General features: G+C 44.8%; 1 protein-coding gene across 1 annotated transcript in view; it reads right to left on the bottom strand.

Annotated features, from left to right (window-relative positions):
• The window catches only part of FAP (fibroblast activation protein alpha), a 1,146,500-nt gene that overhangs the window by 324,756 nt on the left and 801,789 nt on the right, over positions 1-19,955 (bottom strand). The gene's annotated exons all lie outside the window — the stretch shown is intronic.

The following is a 19,955-nucleotide window of genomic DNA, read 5'->3' as shown; positions in this document are numbered from 1 at the left end:
GTGAGTAAGCAGGAGGAGGAGGGATCAAAAAAACGAGGAGGGGCACACAGCTCAGTGCCGCACAGCACAGGTTGCGCAATGGGGGGGTCACACAGTATGGAGCACACAGAAGGAGCAGACATGTACACTGAACACTACAAAGGTACTCCCAGTGGGGTGGGGACCTAGGGAGTGGGAACTGCCTGATGAGACACAGTTAGCAGTACCATAGTTATCACAAGCAAACCAGATTCAACTTTCCTAAAAGAGGGGAAATGGCATAGTTTTTCAACACAGCAGGAATGAAAAACACCCCAATTCAACTTTCCCAAAAAGAAGGAAAAAGGCCTAGTTTATCAACACAGCAGCAATGCAATACACCCCGATTCAACTTTCCTAAAAAGACAGAACAAGGCCTAGTTTTTCAATACAAAGGCAATGCAAAAGAATGTGGCTTTCAAGGGGAAATGAGAGGGAAGGCTAAAACAATACAATTTACTGTGATGCTTATGTGTGGTGCGTTAATGACGTAGGAATGATTTTAGGGGGAGGGGTCAGTTTAGTGGGGTGCAGTGAGTGCTGCACCATGACCCCCTATCTGATTTGTCCCAGCAGGTTGACGGCTGCAGGCTGCTTGCGTCCCAGGCAGACACCAGCAGACAGAATCTGTAGCTGGTTTTGAGGAGCTGTCCTTGGCCTCTGGGTCCTTTGTGAGGGGGCTGCCACGGCAGGAGCTGCCTATCTCAGAGGAATGTAAGGGCCTCCTGGCCAATGGGAGTGCAGTGGGTGAGTGGGTGGAGGGGAAGGAGAGGAAAAATGAAGCAGGGGAGGGGGTGCGAGTGAGCCTGCTCTGCAGCTCTAAAATAAACAAAATTATTTTTTAAGCAAAGTGTCTTGGATCGACACACAACTCACCCCCAGAACCGGAGATTACAAATGGTGCACTGGGGCAGCGCGGGAGAGACCCTCGGAATGAACTAAGGCCTCCTGGCCTTCACGGTCAGTTGGGGTGCAAGTGGCCATGGAAGCCGTTCAGGTGGTCCCACCTTCTGGGATGCCCTTTGCACAGGATCATGCAATGATTGATTGATTTATTTGTTATTTATTATACACAAGTGTTTAAAAGCGCAACCAAGCACTGGAGAGGAAAAAAGGGAAGACAAGACAAACAATCTTACTAGGCCTAGTGTCATTTAGATCGTGTAGGTGCAGGGGAGAGGGGTCAGGGGGAAGTGCAGCCAGAGAAGCAGGGCTCTGAGTTAAGTGCAAGGAAGGTTGGGACTACAGGGAGCAACCCAGCCAGGTAGTGCAAGTTAAGCCATACGGCAGTGCAAGGTGGGCCAGGTGGCAAGTGCAAGATGACTGGTCGGGGGGGCTGTCTGGTTCCCTGTAAGTCTCAGAGGACACCAAGCAGCCATTCAGCAGGTGTATGAAGGAGCAAGGGTAGGTTAGCAGGGGAGAGGGAGTGAGAAACAGGAGCAGAAAAAGAAAGTCTTGAGGAACTTCCAGAACCTAAGGAGATCCGGCTCAATGCCGAGAGAGGCAGGGAGGCCATTCCAGAGGGAGGCACCTGCAGAGGAGAGATCTACCCTCCATTCTCTGCTTGGGGAAGCGACTGACCACAGAGAATTAGAGGTGGACGAGGGGAGGGCTCTAGAAGGAAGTTATTTAGGAAGAGATATTTGAAGAAAGTGATGTCCAAGGCCCCAGAAAGCCTTGTGAACAATGCAGAGGGTCTTGACCTTGATCCTTGATCCTTGCAGCCACAGGTAGCCAGTGGAGGGATTTCAGGTTTGGAGAAATGCGGTCCCTCGACTTGAGGCCAAGGATAAGTCATGCATTCCTGTTCTGGATGAGTTGAAGAGGGCAAAGTGTACAGTTAGGCAGACTGAGAAAAGGGATGTTGCAGTAGTCCAGCCTACAGAGAACCAGGGCTATGGAGACAGTGAGCCTCTGTGGAAGGTGAGAAAAGTGAGAATACCTTTGGGGAGGTATAGCTGGAAATTGGCCTTCTTAGCAACGTCTGTGATGTGGGGAGAGAAGGAGAGAGTGGAGTCAAATATGACCCCAAGTTTTTTTACCTCACAAGAGGGAAAGGGTTGAGGGCCCAAGGAGGGCAACCAGAGTGAGATAGGAAAAGTGGGAGCAGGGGTCCCAATGAGAAGGATCTCAGTCTTTTTGTCATTAAGGTAGAGATTTTTATAGGCACACCATACCTGAATAGCAGATAGACAGTCAGGGATGAGCGAGGAGGAGGAAGAGGCTGAGGGTAGCCTGAAGGAGAGCTACATGTCATCTGCATAACACTGAATGTTACAGGAAAGGGTAGAGACCAGGAGGGCCAACAGGGCCAGATAGATATTGAAGAGCCAGGGTGATAGTATAGAGCCCTGGGGAACCCCACATGTTGAGAGTGAGGTAGCAGAGAGACAGAACCCAAGCTGAATCTGGGAGGGTCAGTGTTAGAGGAAGGTGTTCAGCCACACCAGTACAGGTGGAAATGGTATATTTTCTTATGTTATGTGTGTTAGCTCACTCTTTAAACATTGCTTTTAGGAATTGTGTTTCAAATATACACAATGTAAATATGCTGTTTGCAATCTCCTTTTGTTAGGATAGCCTTACATATGTATAGCACATTTTTCTTTGCTATATACACATTAAAATCAATTTTAATTTGAGATACTCTTTGTGACTTTTGAGTATGTTATAAATAATTATAAATTAATAAAATCCAGAGTGATTTTAGCAGTGTGGTTACCCCCCTTTTTTTTATTATTGTATGTTGCCCGCATCCACGCGTGCCCACAGGGCCCCCCCTACGTCTTTGTAAAGCTGGAGATTTTGCAGCAGCAGAGGTAGGTACACTGTTGACTCATGGCACGGAGGGCACAGCAGGCATTCGTAATCTAGCAGGGGAGGCAGGTGCAAGGCACCAGACACATATAGCCACCACATGCCAACTGTGACTCATGAGGCAGCAGGAGAAACACAGGTTGAAGGCAATGGAGGAGGCAGCTGCCAGGGCCAGGGCTGCAGCACATGCAAGGATGGAGGAGTTGTGTGATGCCATTCTTGGGGAGAGCATGAGGGCTGCACAACAAATTAAACAGACCACTCGGGAAGCCCTGCAGACCCTCAGGGACACCACTGAGGCCCACTTGGAGCAAGTGGAGGTAGAGACACAAGCAACCTTGGACCAGGCATTGTCAGACATAGGACTGCAGCAATGACTGTAAATATTTAGTTTTATATGGATTGGCATCATGTTTTCAAGGTTATAGTTTGGTCTGCATTACAATATAGTTGTGTCTTTGGTTGAATCGGATTCATGTGCTTATTTTGTCTTTTCATGTGGAATTAACTTTCTCCAGTGCTCATGTCTGTGTGCAGTCATCTTCTGGTGTGCATGTCACACTGGGCTGTTTGGATGGGTGCATGCCACATACTCATGTGGTATGCTTCTTGGGAATCATGAGTTCTCACTCAGCATATTATTATTTTCAGTTGGCAATATTTTGTGTACCATTTGTCCATGCATCTGCTCACTGTGCAGGTATGATTCTGGGTCACGTGTGCACATTGCCAACAAGCAACATGCGTGCTGTATGCGGGTGTCAGGCTCACAGCCATGCATCTATGAATCAGCATATGTAGATGTCTTCATTGTGACCTTCTCAGTCCATGCATATAGTCGATGCATGTGCATGGGAATGGTACATGTATTTGTGTTCTGTGCAGACTGTCATGTGCATCTCTGGCTGTATGCATGTGAGGGTGGTGGTGGTAGGGTATTATTATGGTTCATCATTGTGGTAGTCAAGGTTGTCCTACATTGCATTTCTTGCACGGATGGTCATGTAGTCATGTATGTTGGCTGTCCAGGTCTATGATTACCTATCTGGAACAATTATAACTGTGCCTTGCAGTACGCATGAGTGTTGCACTGTATACGCCTGTGATAATGAGATGTGGTTGGTGTTTACGGCCCCACTACTCATATGGGTTGTGGTTTTGTCCGTTGTGGGTATGCTTTTATGGTTGACATTACTATCAGCAAGACTTTGTCAATGTCTTGTGTGTGTCAAAGGTGTGTTGGGTGTGGTGATGTTGCCAGTGATGATCATGGGAGCCACATCTGTGAAGGATTTGGATCGGAACAGCTGGTGTAAAAGGGTGAGTGGGGATGTGATGGCCCATTAAACCCTGACACGTCTAGGGATGATGAGATGACACATTCGATGGATGTACATGTGTACAGGTACATTCAGGTGGTATTCCTCCACCATATTTGGTGTGGCGAGCCATGCAGAGTCAATTTCCTCAGAGGAGTGTTATGATGAACCAGTAGATACACAGGCCATGCAGTGTCACTGTCAATAATTAAGGTAGTGCCCAATCTGAGTTCCATTAACAATTGTGGCCACTCATTTTGTACACACCACCCACAGGTTGTAGTTTGAATGATGTGAGCACAATATCTCTCCACACAATACAGTACGGTGTTGTGGCTACACACTGGAGGTGGCTAAAACCCTGGTGTATTTTGATGGGGTATTGGGCTGAGTACTGACATGTGGAGGTTTGGGAATTTGGGAACAGGGCTGAGTTCTTGTGGGGTGCATACCCAGGAAAAGTGTGCCTGGTATAGCCCTGTCCAAGCCCCAGTTCCCACTCTCACTGCCTTCTCCCAGCACGGCCTGTGCTTCCAGCTGCTTGACTTTTTTGGGACTAACATTCCACTCTGCCCACTTTGTTCAACTTGGTGGGTGCCCAGTGGTCAGGATTGACAGCACAGTGTGTCATGGTCCACCTCATGGTGCCCAGCCAACTCTTCCCTTGGGACCACAGCTTCCAGTCTCACTTCAGAGTCACTCTGGCCTCGCAGCAGTAGGGTGATGCCTGCACTGGGGGCACCCAAGCCAGGTGTGGGTTGGTTGACTTACTGCCTTCATGTTGCACACATACAGGTGCATGGTGGCATCCACCAGCTGGCGGATTCTGGTGGGGTATTGGGCTGAGTACTGATATGTGGAGGTTTGGGAATTTTGGAACAGGGCTGAGATCTTGTGGGCTGCAGGACCAGGAGGAGTCTGCCTGGTGTAGCCCTGTCCAGGCCCCAGGTCCCTCCCCCACTGCCTTCTCAAGGCCTGTACGTCCAACTGCTGGGTTTTGTTGGGACTCAGATTCCACTCTGCCCCTTTTGTTCGGCTTGGTGGGTGCCCAGTGGTCAGGATTGATGGCACAGTGTGTCATGGTCCACCTCATGGTGCTCGGCCAGCTCTTTCCTTGGGACCACAGCTTCCAGTCTCACTTCAGAGTCAATCTGGCCTCACAGCAATAGGGTAATGCCTAAACTGGGGGAACCCAAGCCATTTGTGGGTTGGTTGGCTTACTGCCTTCCTGTTGCACACATACAGGTGCATGGGGACATCCACCAGCTGGTGGATTCTGATGGGGTATTGGGCTGAGTACTGACATGTGGAGATTTTGCAATTTGGCAACGGGGCTGAGTTCTTTTGGGGTGCAGACCCAGGAGGAGTCTGCATGCTGTAGCCCTGTCCAGGCCCCAGGTCCCACCCTCACTGCCTTCTCCAGGCCTGTACGTCCAACTGCTGGGCTTTGTAGGACTCAGATTCCAGTCTTCCCATTCTGTTCGGCTTGGTGGGTGCCCAGTGGTCAGGATTGATGGCACAGTGTGTCATGGTCCACCTCACGGTGCTCGGCCAGCTCTTTCCTTGGGACCACAGCTTCCAGTCTCACTTCAGAGTCAATCTGGCCTCACAGCAATAGGGTAATGCCTAAACTGGGGGAACCCAAGCCATTTGTTGGTTGGTTGGCTTACTGCCTTCCTGTTGCACACATACAGGTGCATGGGGACATCCACCAGCTGGTGGATTCTGATGGGGTATTGGGCTGAGTACTGACATGTGGAGATTTTGCAATTTGGCAACGGGGCTGAGTTCTTTTGGGGTGCAGACCCAGGAGGAGTCTGCATGCTGTAGCCCTGTCCAGGCCCCAGGTCCCACCCTCACTGCCTTCTCCAGGCCTGTATGTCCAACTGCTGGGCTTTGTAGGACTCAGATTCCAGTCTTCCCATTCTGTTCGGCTTGGTGATTGCCCAGTGGTCAGGATTGATGGCACAGTGTCTCATGGTCCACCTCAATGTGCCCAGCTACCTCTTCCCCTGGGACCACAGATTTAAGTCTCACTTCAGTGTCACTCTGCCCTCAAAGCAATAGAGCAACACCTGAACTGGGGGCACCCAAGCCAGTCGTGGGGTGGCTGGCTTCCTGCCTTCCTGTTCCACACATACAGGTGCAGGGGGGCTTCCGCTAGCTGCACCACACGGTTTATAGTGAAAAAAACGAATTACAAAATCTCGAAAACAAAAATCTCGAATCCAAAATATCGAAAACAAAAATCTCGAATTTTTTTTTTAATACGTTTTTATTTCGAAATGGGGGGGTTCCCCCCCAACCCCCCTTTCTTTTTTTTTTTATTTTACCCTTTTTTTATACTTACCTGAACCCACAAATACATATAAATAAATAAATAAATAATTCGAGATTTTTTTTTTTCAAGATTTTGGATTCGGGATTTTGGTGATTCGATATTTTGTTTTCGGTTTTTTGACCGACCACCGCACCACACAACCGCTACCTGAGGTGGACAGTTCTCATCCACCACAGTGCCCCAACAGAGTGGGTGCTGATGGAGACAGCCAAGTGACAAATATATGAGTGAACCATGTGACCTATTTTCTTGTTCCAGGGGAATGCCTGGGTGCAGGGTTGTGTGGATCTGGGGTGCACTTTGTGTTTACTGGTCCTTTGAGAGGGATGCGTGGGCCTGGGGTTATACGTGACGTGTGGTAATTGGTACGGTGATTAGTGGTTGTACAGTGAGTAGGATAAGTGGCTGTAGGTCCACTTTGCATGTGGGGGGGGTTCAGATTGGTGGTTTACCATGAGTAGGAATAGTGGGTGTAGGTGTGCTTTGCATGTGGGGGACTCACATTGATGGGTGTACAGGGAGTAGGAATAGTGGGCTTGTGCCCACTTTCCATGTGGAGGCTCAGTTTGGTCTGTGTACAGGGAGAAGGACTAGTGGGTGTAGGTGCATGCTGCATTTGGGGGGCACAGATTTGTGGCAATCCAGGGATTGTTAATGGCTGGTATGGGTGTCAGTAATGGTGATTACTTGTGAGTATTCACCATGCAAGTTGTACATTTTTCGCTGCATTTGGTGTCACAGGTCACATTCTGTGCAAAACTGTCTTATTCAGTGGAACCTTGGTTTGCACTAGGGGCATGTTGTGGGTGTGTCAGGTGCATTCCTGTTTTCTTTGCACTGTAGTTCCCTGCTAGCACTTATTTCTGTAAATCGCCTCCTTGCGGGATGCATTTGTGCCACGCAATCCTAGCACATGCTCTGGAACGTATGTGGACACTTAGCACGTTTTTCTGCAAATCAGGGCTGTAATGTCTTTCTTTCTGCAAATAAACAGAGCACTCCCATTGTGATGTAATTGGAATGTTTTTCTGTAACCAGAGTCACATAATCTTGTTTTTTTACCATAGGTCATTCTTGTCTCCAGAGAATTGTTAATAAAGATCTCAGCTCCACATATGTTTCTAGTTATAATAAGTCTCCCAGTCCAGCTCATAAATGCACTTCTCAAGCAACATGCTAAAAAGTATCACTTGCTAGAATGAATGCCTGTGATTCTAATAACAGAATAACCAATGATTAATTTGCAAAAGCATGACTACGTACCATTCCACTACATGGACTATTAAATGATCGCGTTTAAATGTACGTACTCTTGCATAAACATATGGACATCTGTCCCAACTCGAATAAGCGAGTTGGAGAATGATTTGTTAAGGATGTATTTATGGTGTTTTGGAAGCACAGCAGATCAAATTCCCTAATTTAACTTAAATCTGAATCAACACAAACATCTTCTTTTGATGCTCATACCAGCCAAGTAAAGGCACAGCTATCTCTTCCCCAACCCTCTATAATGGACTGATCCGGAAAGAGTTAGACATTGTATACAACATGGCTGTGACTACTTTTGGGTCATATAGATTAATAGGTCACTAAATGCTTTGCAGTTTAATACCATTCAGTGATTTTCACAACTTCTGAATAACAGTTCCATTAGATTGCTTCGACCTGATGTGTACATGCAAAATTAATACATGGGATGCATTATTTGGGAGTAGATGTATCTGTTTTCTATAGTCTTAACTGACACGATGCCCATCTGTTCACACATATCATCTCATAGAGATGGCATATTTCTGTTTATAATGTACATATTTTATATCATGTGTCTATTTGCAAACCGTATTAAGCACATTTGAAATTGTCAAACCCATTAAGGCAACACACGAAGGCTACTGCCTGTCGGGAGCCTGTCTGGAGCTGGATGGGCTCTGGGCGTTCCTGTTAATACTCGGTAAGGACTGCCTTCTGACCCCTTTACCTCTATCTACACATCTTAAAAATCGGAAGCTATATTGACTAATGCTCTTCACTGCTACTATCTCTATATGCACCACGGCTTTCTCAGTAGCTCCCACGCTTTGTCCTAAATGCTGTCTACCACTCCTGAACTGCACTTTGTAAATGAATGACACACTGAGACCTGTGTGACCTGTCAGCGTCTGCTGCACCTAGACTCTTATGCCCTGCCCTGAATAACCACCTTTAGCCTTGTATCTGTTATCAAAACTGTGCATGCTTGACATTGTGATATTCCTAAATCCAGTACTGTGCTTTCTTAGCCATTGTGATACTCTTAATTCTAGGTATTATGTAAATCTAGGTGCTGTGTTTCATAGCCACTGTGCACTCAATTCTAGGTGCTGTGCTCTTCAGTTATTGTGATATTCTCAATTTTAGGTGCTGTGCTTTTAGCCACTGCGATACTTCAACTTTAGGTGCTGTGCCCCCCAGCTACTATGATATGCTTAAATCTAGGTGCTGTGCTTCTAGCCATTGTGATACTCCTAATTCCAGGTGTGCTAGATCACTTTACCTACCACAGGGAACATCCTCCCTGCATAACCCTGTAAACCACTACCCACCCAACTAAGTGTTAGCTCCGCACAATGTCTAGCCTATTTAGTTTCTATTGCATCATGGCTACTGCTACACTTCCAGTTACTTGCAATCAGGTCAGCCACACAGAGACCCCACTATACTCACCTGGACCTTTATCATATATATCACCAGATATAATTACCAATATTCATGTCTACACTGACTCAAAATACCAAGCTCTGCTAGAACCATTAGCTTACACTTCTAAGCCCAGTTCCACTCACGATAGAAACAGTAAACTACGTGCTAGACTTAACAAACTCCATGAGACACCCAGACGACTCCTCCCTCCTACAGAATCTGAGATGAAACATCAAATTGGCAAAACAGGCTACGCCTCTAACCTCACCCCAGTTTCAATGTACACACAAACATCTGAGTCTAAGACAAATTCCAGTGCGAAAAACACTCCTAATCTCACACAACCTAAAGAGGAAACTAAGGATCACTCCTACAAAGGAGCGCTTCTCAATGCCAGGTCACTAGTTGCACATGCCCTTGAGATAGCTGATCTAATCACTGAGACTAATTTGGACTTCATTGCAATAACTGAAACCTGGCTACACCAGGCAGCAGGCCCTTCACTTATGTTAGCCATCCCTGACGGTTACACTATATGTAGGCAAGACCGAGAGGGCTCCCGCAGAGGCGGAATTGCCATTATCTCTAAATCGAGTCTTTCACTAAGACTAGCCCCCGCCCAAACGCTACAATCCTGTGAAGCCCTCACTGCCAAACTCCTCATAAACAATAATCAATCCCTAACCATTCACCTAATCTATAGACCTCCAGGTCCGCTTGGGACCTTCGAAGAGGATCTGCACAAGCTACTAACCCTCAATGCTAAAACCACTTCTCAACTGCTGGTATTAGGGGATTTTAACCTAGGATTTAATGACCAAACAGATGCGCACGCCGTGACTATTACCCACGCTATTAACTCCCTAGGTTTCTCCCAAAAAGTCAACAACCCCACCCATACGAAAGGTAGAATATTAGACTGGGTCGCCGACTCTAACTGTACTGCAGTTATCTCATCTATCTCGGCACTATCATGGTCTGACCACTCATTAGTGTCCTTCAACCTCCTAACCTCCCAACCATCCTCTACAGTCGTCCCCATGGCACTTTCATGCCCAACAAGCAACAAAAAGAATATGACAATAGACAATGTCATACCCGCTATTCTTCCAACTTTAAATGCATTGCCTGACAATTTAGACCCCGGCACATTAGTTCATGAGTACAACAAAATCATGACTGATACTTTGGACAAAATTGCCCCACTTAAAATGCGCACAAGCAAACCCAAAGCCCATCTAAATAAATGGTTTACTCCCGAACTTAATGCCCTACGCCTCACCAAGAGAAAATATGAATCCAATTGGAAATTATGCGCAACTGCTGAGAACAAGGCCAACCTAACATCTATTTCCCGTCAATACAAAAATGCAGTTTGTCTGGCTAAGAGAAATTCATACAATGATTGTATCGCCAACTCTAAATCAAGTATGAAGGAACTCTTTTCCATACTGAAGGAACTTGAGTCACCTATTGCCATACCAGACACTTGTACTAAAGATCAGACCTGGTGTACTGACATCCAACATGCTCTAACTAATAAAATTATCACCCTCCAAAATAAAATTCAACTGAAAAAAGATTCGCTCAACCTTCCTACTTTGTCACCACCTAAGGCTACCCACATGCCTCAATCTACCAAATTTTCTTTCACCAAAACCACCACACTAGAGATTGAAAAAATCATCCTTACCCTCAAACCATCCAATTGCAAAGGTGACATCTGCCCAGCACAGCTAATAAAAGACGCTGCCAGAGACTTATCACCATTTATCTCCAAACTTGTCAACGCATCCTTCTCCACAGGCATCATCCCAGCCAACTTAAAACAATCTTGGGTGCTCCCGTTGCTCATAAAGCAAACTCTAGACCCTCTTATCCCCACCAACTACCGTCCAGTCACCACAGTTCGATTTCTGTTGAAGATCCTGGACAAAGTGGCCTACATACAGATTCAAAATTACCTTGAACTGCACAAACTACTAGGATCTAGACAATCTGGCTTCCGCCCACTACATGGAACGAAACAGCCCTGATTGACTTAAAGGCCCAAATAGACGAACTGAGAGATCAGGGTAAGACAGCCCTCCTCCTCCTACTAGATCTCTCAGCTGCGTTTGACCTTGTGGACCACAAAGTCCTCTGTAGACATTTGGACGCTGCCGCTCACTTCTCCACCCAAGCTATCAGCTGGATAGAATCCTTTCTGAGTGAGAGAACTATGAGAGTCTTTTCCCCATCGGCAGCAGCAGACCCTATACCCATCACTTGTGGAGTCCCTCAGGGATCCTGCGTCTCCCCGACTCTTTACAATATATTCACCAAACCTCTGTTCGATGATTTGGACAATCTCGGTATCACCTACACTAACTATGCAGATGATGCACAGATTCTCTTCCCACTTTCTGGGGATCATAGCAAGGATAGGGAGTTGGTGAATAGAGTGTATCTCATCATTCAGGCATGGATGGCTACTCACGGTCTTTGCCTGAATGATGATAAGACAGAGTTGATCATTCTGGGCACACAAGACAATATTAACAAATTGGGCCCGGACTACTCAGCTTTCAGCATAGATGGAAATGTCATCAAAGTCTCGAGGGAAGTAAAAACACTCGGTTTTTACCTCGACTCTACCCTGTCCTTCACTAAACAGGTCAACTCCCTAGCCTCCGAAACTGCCTACACCTGTAAGTTGATTAGAGCAGGCAAGCCCTTCCTGACCAATACCAGTTGTCTAATCTTGGCTAGAGCCTTAATTCTATCCTGACTTGACTATTGTAATGCCATATACAGTAGTGCCAATAAAGCCACTACCCAAAGACTCCAAACTCTACAAAATAATGCTCTTAGAGCCGCATTAGGCATAAAGAAGAGGGAGCATATCTCCTCGATTAGGCGGCAACATAAATGGCTCTCCACGGATAATAAAATACACCTAAAAATGATCTCATTGACCCATAAGGCTTTAAATATTGCTGCTCCTAGTTACTTGATGGACAAAATAAAAAGAAAAACTTCTAATAGACCCATGAGACTCGCCAACTCCAATTGTTTGGCAGTACCCAGATTTAGACTTGCCAAAATTGGTGGCGTTAGCTTCCCTGTGAGAGCTGCTAACCTGTGGAACGCCTTGCCACCCAACCTAAGAGCTGACCAACCCTTCCCTCACTTCAGAAGGAACCTCATCAAACATATTAACGCTAACAACGACTAGACACCTGAACACTCACAAGTGTAGCCCTACCCAATGCACCCTGATGTGACAGTAACCCTTATGTTTATAACTGCTAACTCTGTATATTGTTAACTGTACATTCATGTAAATACGTCAATTGTTAATTTGTACATTCAAGTAATTGTGTAATATTGTAAATTCATTCATATAACATTGTAACATTGTAAGTTTTGCATATACTTGTTACTGCGCCCGGTAACCTAAGGGTCTGGAGCGCAATATAAATAAATAAACAAACAAACAAACAAACAAACACAGAATTCATCAGGTGCGTGCCAGCTTGTTAGGGAGAATTCTCATAAATGTGCTAATTACCTTCACCTTAGAGACCACCAACAACTTTGCTGGATTTTGAGGACTTGATTTTTTTACCTGGAGTGTGAGCCTTTCTTTCTACTCTTTCATGTATATTGATGTGTACTCTTGTGTTCTTTGATTATGGAGTTTTAGATAACTCCATAGGTATCTTCTCTTCATGTGTATTACACAGCACCTTCAGTGCAGTGACAAAGGGATGTCTTTTTAGACTTCCATAAGGTTTAAATACCTTCTCTGGGATAAACTCCTGTTTCCCAGAGAATGTAAGGTTAAATTGACTTTACTAGACTTTTTAAATTCCTAGACCCAGCTACACTATCTTCCTATAGAGCGCTGAAGCGGTTACCTAGTATCCTCTGTGTCTAGAAACTCATGTAGCAGTCAAATGCTGCCCTTTACTATCGAAATGGCTGGTGGCAATGGTTTTACAATGAACTACCATGATTTTTCCCAACCGCGAACACCGGTAGCTGAAAATCGCGGGAGCCATGTTTTTCAAGATGGCGCCTTAAGCCCCTTTGTTTAAATAGGTCCCGGTCTTCTTTTTTCTCAGTTTCTTTTTGGAAAGGTCCTTCTAAGTTTGTCTCTGCACGCCAAACCAGGTTTGGTCCCTTTGTTCTTACACCTTTGGCGGGCTTCAGGACGGAAGACCGCCTCAGGCGCCTGAGTGTCTGGAGCGGGCAGGAAGTAAGGGAGCTTCCCAAAACTCCCTGTGCTTAGTCTCCTAGGAGACCCAAATGCACGCTGGCGTGATTGGCTGGCTGACTGTCTGGCAAAGACAGCCACTCTGCTGGGTGAGTGACAGCTAGGCTGGAATGAAAGGGAGAAAACTGTTTAAAAGGAGAGTGTCTTGGCTTGGAAGGCAGAGTCGACCACTGGAACGAAAGAACTGAAGACGAGCTGGAAGAGGATGGCTGTTGCAACTCCTGGACTGTTGGTTTGCCCGGTGAAGCCCTGCTGCAGGTCCAAATTGCCAAGTTCATCTCAACAGAGAAGCCCCTTCAAGGACAACTTCTTCCTTTGAGTTGGTGGGACCAATCAACTCGTAAGCCACCTGGATACCATTCTCAGAGCTGGTTAGGTTTAACCAGAGGGAAGGACACCAGCTTGTGTGCTTGACTACAGCTACTCGAACCAAAGATCTTCCATTTGCCAGCTTGTTTGACCAGTCCCTGTGCAGTGCAGGAGTCCCCCGATGTCCTCCCACTTGTCCCCACAATTGAGGGTCAGGAACTGCCAGGAACCAACGTCTTCAGCTGCATCTTTTCTTCATATTAAGGTACTGTGCCAACCCGATTGAGAGAACTTACCTCCTGCGGTGAAAGTTTGTGAAACATTCCCAACTTGCAGGCCTAATCAGCTCGTGACCCAACATATGATTCTTTGTTGTACAAACTACTTCTGAGAACTTTGGCAAAGACTTTACCGTTTACTACAAGAACTGCTCTTTCCTATCCAAGACACTAGCCCAGTGACTTTGGCCTAGGCCTATTGAACTGAATCGAGTCCTCTAGTGAACTGAAACTATTTGCACTGCCTAAGAAAGTATTTGTGATCTATTTTATTAACTTGTGCCTTTTTACTCATATTTCAGGGGAGTGTGTTTGTGTATGACATTAAGTTGCCTCCTTCTAGTGAATGTTTTCTAAATGATGGTGTATTGAATTAATAAGTGTTTTATCAAGATACCTTGAGTGTAAATGTTTACTTGAACCACTGTGATTTTAAGACCTCTGTGTAACATCCTTTACTGCTCACATTGCCTCTTGAGACAGCCTGGCTGCTCAGCTCGCTCCCAAAAACTGTGTGGTACGGACTTATACCAAAGGTTGGTTTTGCTTACACCTGTAGTCCTAATTGTATGTGGTGATCCCAGAAGGTGCTGCATGCAATTCTGCCTAACACAGCTAAATGACTTTGCAATTGTTCTGGTGCCTCTTACACATAGACACACTGGCCTCTATGAACCTTTGCACTGGTCTGCATCAGAGGTTTAGTATATATATTTATATGACATCTCTACAACTCCACTATATGGACAGCAGAGAGGAACATTTGGGAGACACAGCCAGGATTGTCTAACTAGTGGGACTTGAAGGTAATGTAGTTGGACCCACCACATTAACAATAACATATGTAAATGCCCACCCAGCGCCGCTGAGGGGGCATTTACAAATTTTGGGTGGCCCGTTCCCGCTCAGGCCCTACCCTGTCTACGCCTATTAGCTGCGATGGGAGTACTTTGAGACCTTTGTAGATGAAGAAATGCAATCTCCTTTTTGAGAAGTGTCTTGGGTGTCCTATGCCCAAGATCTCACCACGCTGAAGGACCCTGTAGGGTGTGTGATAGCCTCCTGTGTGCTTGGGAGCACAAAACAATGACTACAATAGTCCCTGAGATACATGGCCTCCGATATCAGTTCACTAACATGTTAAAAGCTTAATGAAATGTCATTATAACTAATAACTGAAATACAACAACACAAAGGTCACAAGCCCTGGAAGGCTCAAGTGGCTGAATGAGAAGATTGTGGAGACAATTATTTTACAAGAGAAACTCACTCATCCAAAATGTGCACAAAATGAGTCCACATCCCATAGTGGGGCCAACCAATAGATTGTATTTTTGTTCATTGGGTGAGTACCTTGCTCGTGTTTCTCCAAAGGAGCTCAGTCTGGCAAAGGAAAATGTCAAAGTTGAAATCTGTTATAGACTCACCACTCTCGGATAAGTGTCAAAACATTTATTTGATTATCATTCCCTGGTTTAGCCTGATTATTAATTTTGCTGAAGTGAGTATGAAAGACAACTGTTAGTGTACTGCTGAGTTTATTGTGATTTTATTGCTGAAATAACAGTGGCGTACAATTACAAAGTGCAATAAATATTGCAAGAAAAAATATGAACATGCTTTTTACATTGCCCATTGTAAAAATACCTTTTTTCGGGAGGAAACCCCTACCTCCCCTCTCTTACCTCTGCTACTCCTGGACTCTCCTTTTCCCACTCCCTTTTATCCCAATTTGAACATAAATCCTTTTTTTGTTTTTTTTACATCTAAAACTCACCCCTATCATTACACTTTCTTGCGTTTATTTTAATATTTGTTCGACTGGTTCATATTTTTTACCCACTCTATTAATTCTAGCAATATTGTTTAATCTTCTTTAATTCAGTCGTTATTATTTCCTACAATATTATCAGTGAGTACCGTTCTGCTGTGTTTCAGGTGTTTTGTTGCAAAACACCCCATACATGCCTGTGGGTGGGTTAGTCTATATAAAAATGTTTAAAAAAAAACAAAAACAAAAAAAAAAAAATATATATATATATATATATATATATATATATATATATATATATATTAAGCTCTCCCTCTTACACAGGCCTCTTGAATGTATGCCTTGCATTCTGGCTGTTGAGAGTCGATGATCATTCACACCTCAAGGCAACTTGCTCTACATGAGTCTGAACATTTCAAGTGTACTCATTCATTTAACCAAAGAACAGAAATTGCATGCACACTGCAGCTGACATTTCATTGTCAAACACCAAACCACATGCTATGTAACCAGTTTAAATATATTGCCGTCTAGGCAAGAACACGTTGGTAGGCATCCCATAGACAAAACCAGTAGCTGTCAGCCAGAAGATTGTGCTGATTCCTCTAAACTATGAAATTATGCATGTATGCTGCAAGTAGTTGTTCCCCATGCATGCTATTTGTGTTGCACACTCATTATTGACTATCTTGGGGATACAGATCGATACTCAAGCTTGCTCTGAAAAGCATTGAAGAGGAAGTGCCAGACATCAGTCGCACCCCAGCCACCCCCTTCGAAGTGCCAGGAACTGACACACATATAGAAGACATAATGACCTAAGAATGCTGATAAAGAGACGAAATACCATGGATAAGTGACATCTTGAGCCTAAGGTGAAGCAGTTGAGTTCAAGATGGAGACACTTATGCCATATGTATGATGAAGACATTAAGCCAGTTTTAACAGCTACATACGCGGTTGTAGGTCAAATGGTCAAAAACCAAATGGTCGAATGACCATATGATCGAAGTAAAATGGGCGGGAAAAAAGGTTGAATTTTTTTTTTTATGGGGGGGGTCCCCAACCCCCCTTTTTCTTTATTAAAAATATTTTTTAAGCAACCAAAACTTAAAAAAATATAAATAAATAAATAAAAAAATTCAACCTTTTTTTTTCCGACCATTTTGATTTGATCCAATGGTCATTCGATCTTGCTTATGCTTAATAGTAAAATAGATTGCGACAAGCGCCAACTATACATATATACCTCAAAAGCACTTTATAGATGAGTGAAAATCCACTACGCACATGAGCAGATTATTAAAGGTCCCAAGAGGAGAGGGCCTCAGCTAACAATTCAAGAATTAAAGATGGAGAGAAATCCTGCTGAAGGTAACCATGCAAAGAAGCCAAGGTTGTGTCAGACTGGGATAGACTAGCAATGCCTATGATTTAAGAGAAGAATAACAAAAGTATCCTGTTCAGCAAGGTCAAGATAAGCCACAGATGGTAAACGACTGACAGAAGTAAATCAAATACATGAAATTGCATGAAAAAGAGGCCTGTTTCACAGTGTCCTAGTCATGTGTCAAGGCAGGCTGAAAGGGATGAGGCTTTCACACCTACGAATGGAGCCTTATCGTACCCATCCTCCTTAACTTTCTCAGACCAAGAGGCAGACTCAAGGCCAAACTACACAGCAGTGATTGACACACGGCCACTGATGTGATGAATGGTTGTAACATAAATTGGGGGGGAAGATGGGCTGAAGACTTACTCCCTGTACCTGGCTCATTATTCTGCATGCTGCTAGCCCAAGTGGAAAAGTATGTGTGGGCTCATTGCCAACCCAGTCATAGTGGACCATGTAATCTAGGGTCCTACAGAGAGTATAACTAATGGGATGTCATACGTTTTGTGACATTTACAGTGGCCAGTTTGAAGGAAGGGCTTAGTTGCCCCACCTGATATTATTATCCAATCCCCTCTCCCCGTTACCATATACAGATATAGTACCTATGTTAAAGTTACCTTCCTATAACCAGATATGGTACCTATGTTAAAGTTACCTTCCTATAACCAATCAAGTTGCATGTTAGATTTTTAACATTACACGTCAATGATGAAGAGTTTTTGGTATAAACAATGTTGTTTTTCATTGAACTCCTGGTTTTCTGTACTTGTCATTAAATAGACTCTCTTTGCCAAACTATTGAGTTGTCATTATTATTTGATGCAAAAGTACGAATCTGCATCCCCATCTATCTCGAGGGTGATGCTGCTCATCTTATAGGGCTGTTTGGAGACCCCAAGTCTTATAGGCCGGCTGGGGTCCATCCAGTTCACTTGGTAGCAGAGATTAGATGGTTAGATTAGATAAGACGCCCATTGGCGTCGACATAAATAACTTCGGGTCCTCAGCAATAACACAAGTCTTTTTCCATCCGGCTGATAGAATGAGAAGCTCCCCGTAGATAGTGGCTAGTTTAATTGAAAACCCTCCAGGTTAGGTCTGAAGGAACCTTTGCTTTCCCCTAAGAATCCTATCCCACTTCTACAAGTAGCCGATCGGAGGAGCAGCCTGGAGAGGCGGTAACGAAGACGGTGATCCCGAGCATCTAGAGAGGAAAATAAATGCAAACAGTGAGTGAAAAAGACTGAATGCTTTGGCAAAAAATTGTAGGCCTTGAAACATGTAAGGGAAGGTAACGGAGGGAGGTGGGACAAAAAATAATGTCAGAGTAAGAGTATAATGTATAAATAAGGGGAAATTATGGACTCGAGGATGGCCGAGCAATAGAGAGAGATACCGGGAGTGACCGAGGTAAAGAATATACTCCCAGTTTCCTAGGTTTTAAAGAGCACTAGAAGAAGCCTTCATTTAAAGTCCTGAATTGATAGGACGACGTAGAAGACCAGAATCAATTAAAGACTATCTGAAAGAAATGGGCTTGAATTCCATGTCGGAATAAAATTAGGGGCAGAATGCATCTGAGGAAGCAGATGGCATGAGATTTGAGTAGCTGGCTGGAGTCTGTTTTGTCTGTTTCAAGTTTTTGTCTGGGATGTAAAAAGGTAAAAAACTTTTAAAAAATTAGCATGAAAATTGCATGAGTATGATAATATGAGGTTGCATGGCATGTATTGATGGTTGTGGTTAACAAAAGTAACAGTGACATTTTTGTTGAAAAAAACAGGATTGGAGCTTGCGACGATTGGTGCTCGCTCATATTGTTGATCGTTGTTGTGAAAAGTAAAGTATAATAAAGTGTTTATAGAGGGGAAACTAAACAGGTTGAGTATGGAAGACATTACCCCAATGGCGCACATGTGCAAACAGCTACCGAAGCATGCACCTAAGCTTAAACAGTACAGTGCAGAATAGATTAAAGGGACCACAAACAAAATGTTTACGCCATGGCCCCAAGTGCATCGGTATCTAAAACGGTCCTACAGCACATGACGACATATTTGCACACCACATACACGGGCACAAAGTTCGACAAACACCTAGCTAGTTTAGAGCTTTGGAAAATGTACCAACAGGAAAAGGAGGAGGAGCCACCGTTAGATTGGATACTGAATGTATGCACAGAGGGGGGTAAAGAGCCTTCTGCGCCACCTGCCCTGTCTGAAAAAAAAGCGAAGCTAGTAAAGACAAAGGATTATACCCGTTGAGAGAACTTAAAGCAGCCACGGGATATAGTAACCCAGCATATGAGTCACCCACACAAAGTAGTGACGAAAGCCCAGAAAAGGACAGAGAAAGAGATATTGGACCTCATTCCGAGATTGGAGGTAGCCATGGCACTATTTGCGCCATGGCTGCCTCCAATACCGGGTCCGGCACTGGTCTGGTTGAATGGGGACTTACAGGGTCATACTGACCCTGGAGGACCCGGTAAATCCCCATTCACCAAACCATTCCCTATTCCCATTTGAGCTCCCATAGGGCTCAATGGGAATGGGGAAGGCGCTACTAACGGGCCCGCGAATAGCAGGCCCGATATTAGCGCCCTGGTCCCTTAGCGGGACACATAAAGGACGTGTGGTCAAACCACACGTCCTTTATGTTCCCACTCAGGGACCGTGGAATTGGGCGGTAAGGGATTACCGCCACTGGTCTCCTTACTGGTGCCCGGTATCCCTTACCGCCCACATCGGAATGAGGCCCATT

The sequence above is a fragment of the Ambystoma mexicanum genome, chromosome 9 (genome assembly GCF_040938575.1).
Source record: "Ambystoma mexicanum isolate Mex_15411 chromosome 9, UKY_AmexF1_1, whole genome shotgun sequence".
NCBI lineage: Eukaryota > Metazoa > Chordata > Amphibia > Caudata > Ambystomatidae > Ambystoma > Ambystoma mexicanum.
The sequence above is the reverse complement of the archived record's forward strand: the minus strand, read 5'-3'. Positions and strand labels throughout refer to the sequence as shown.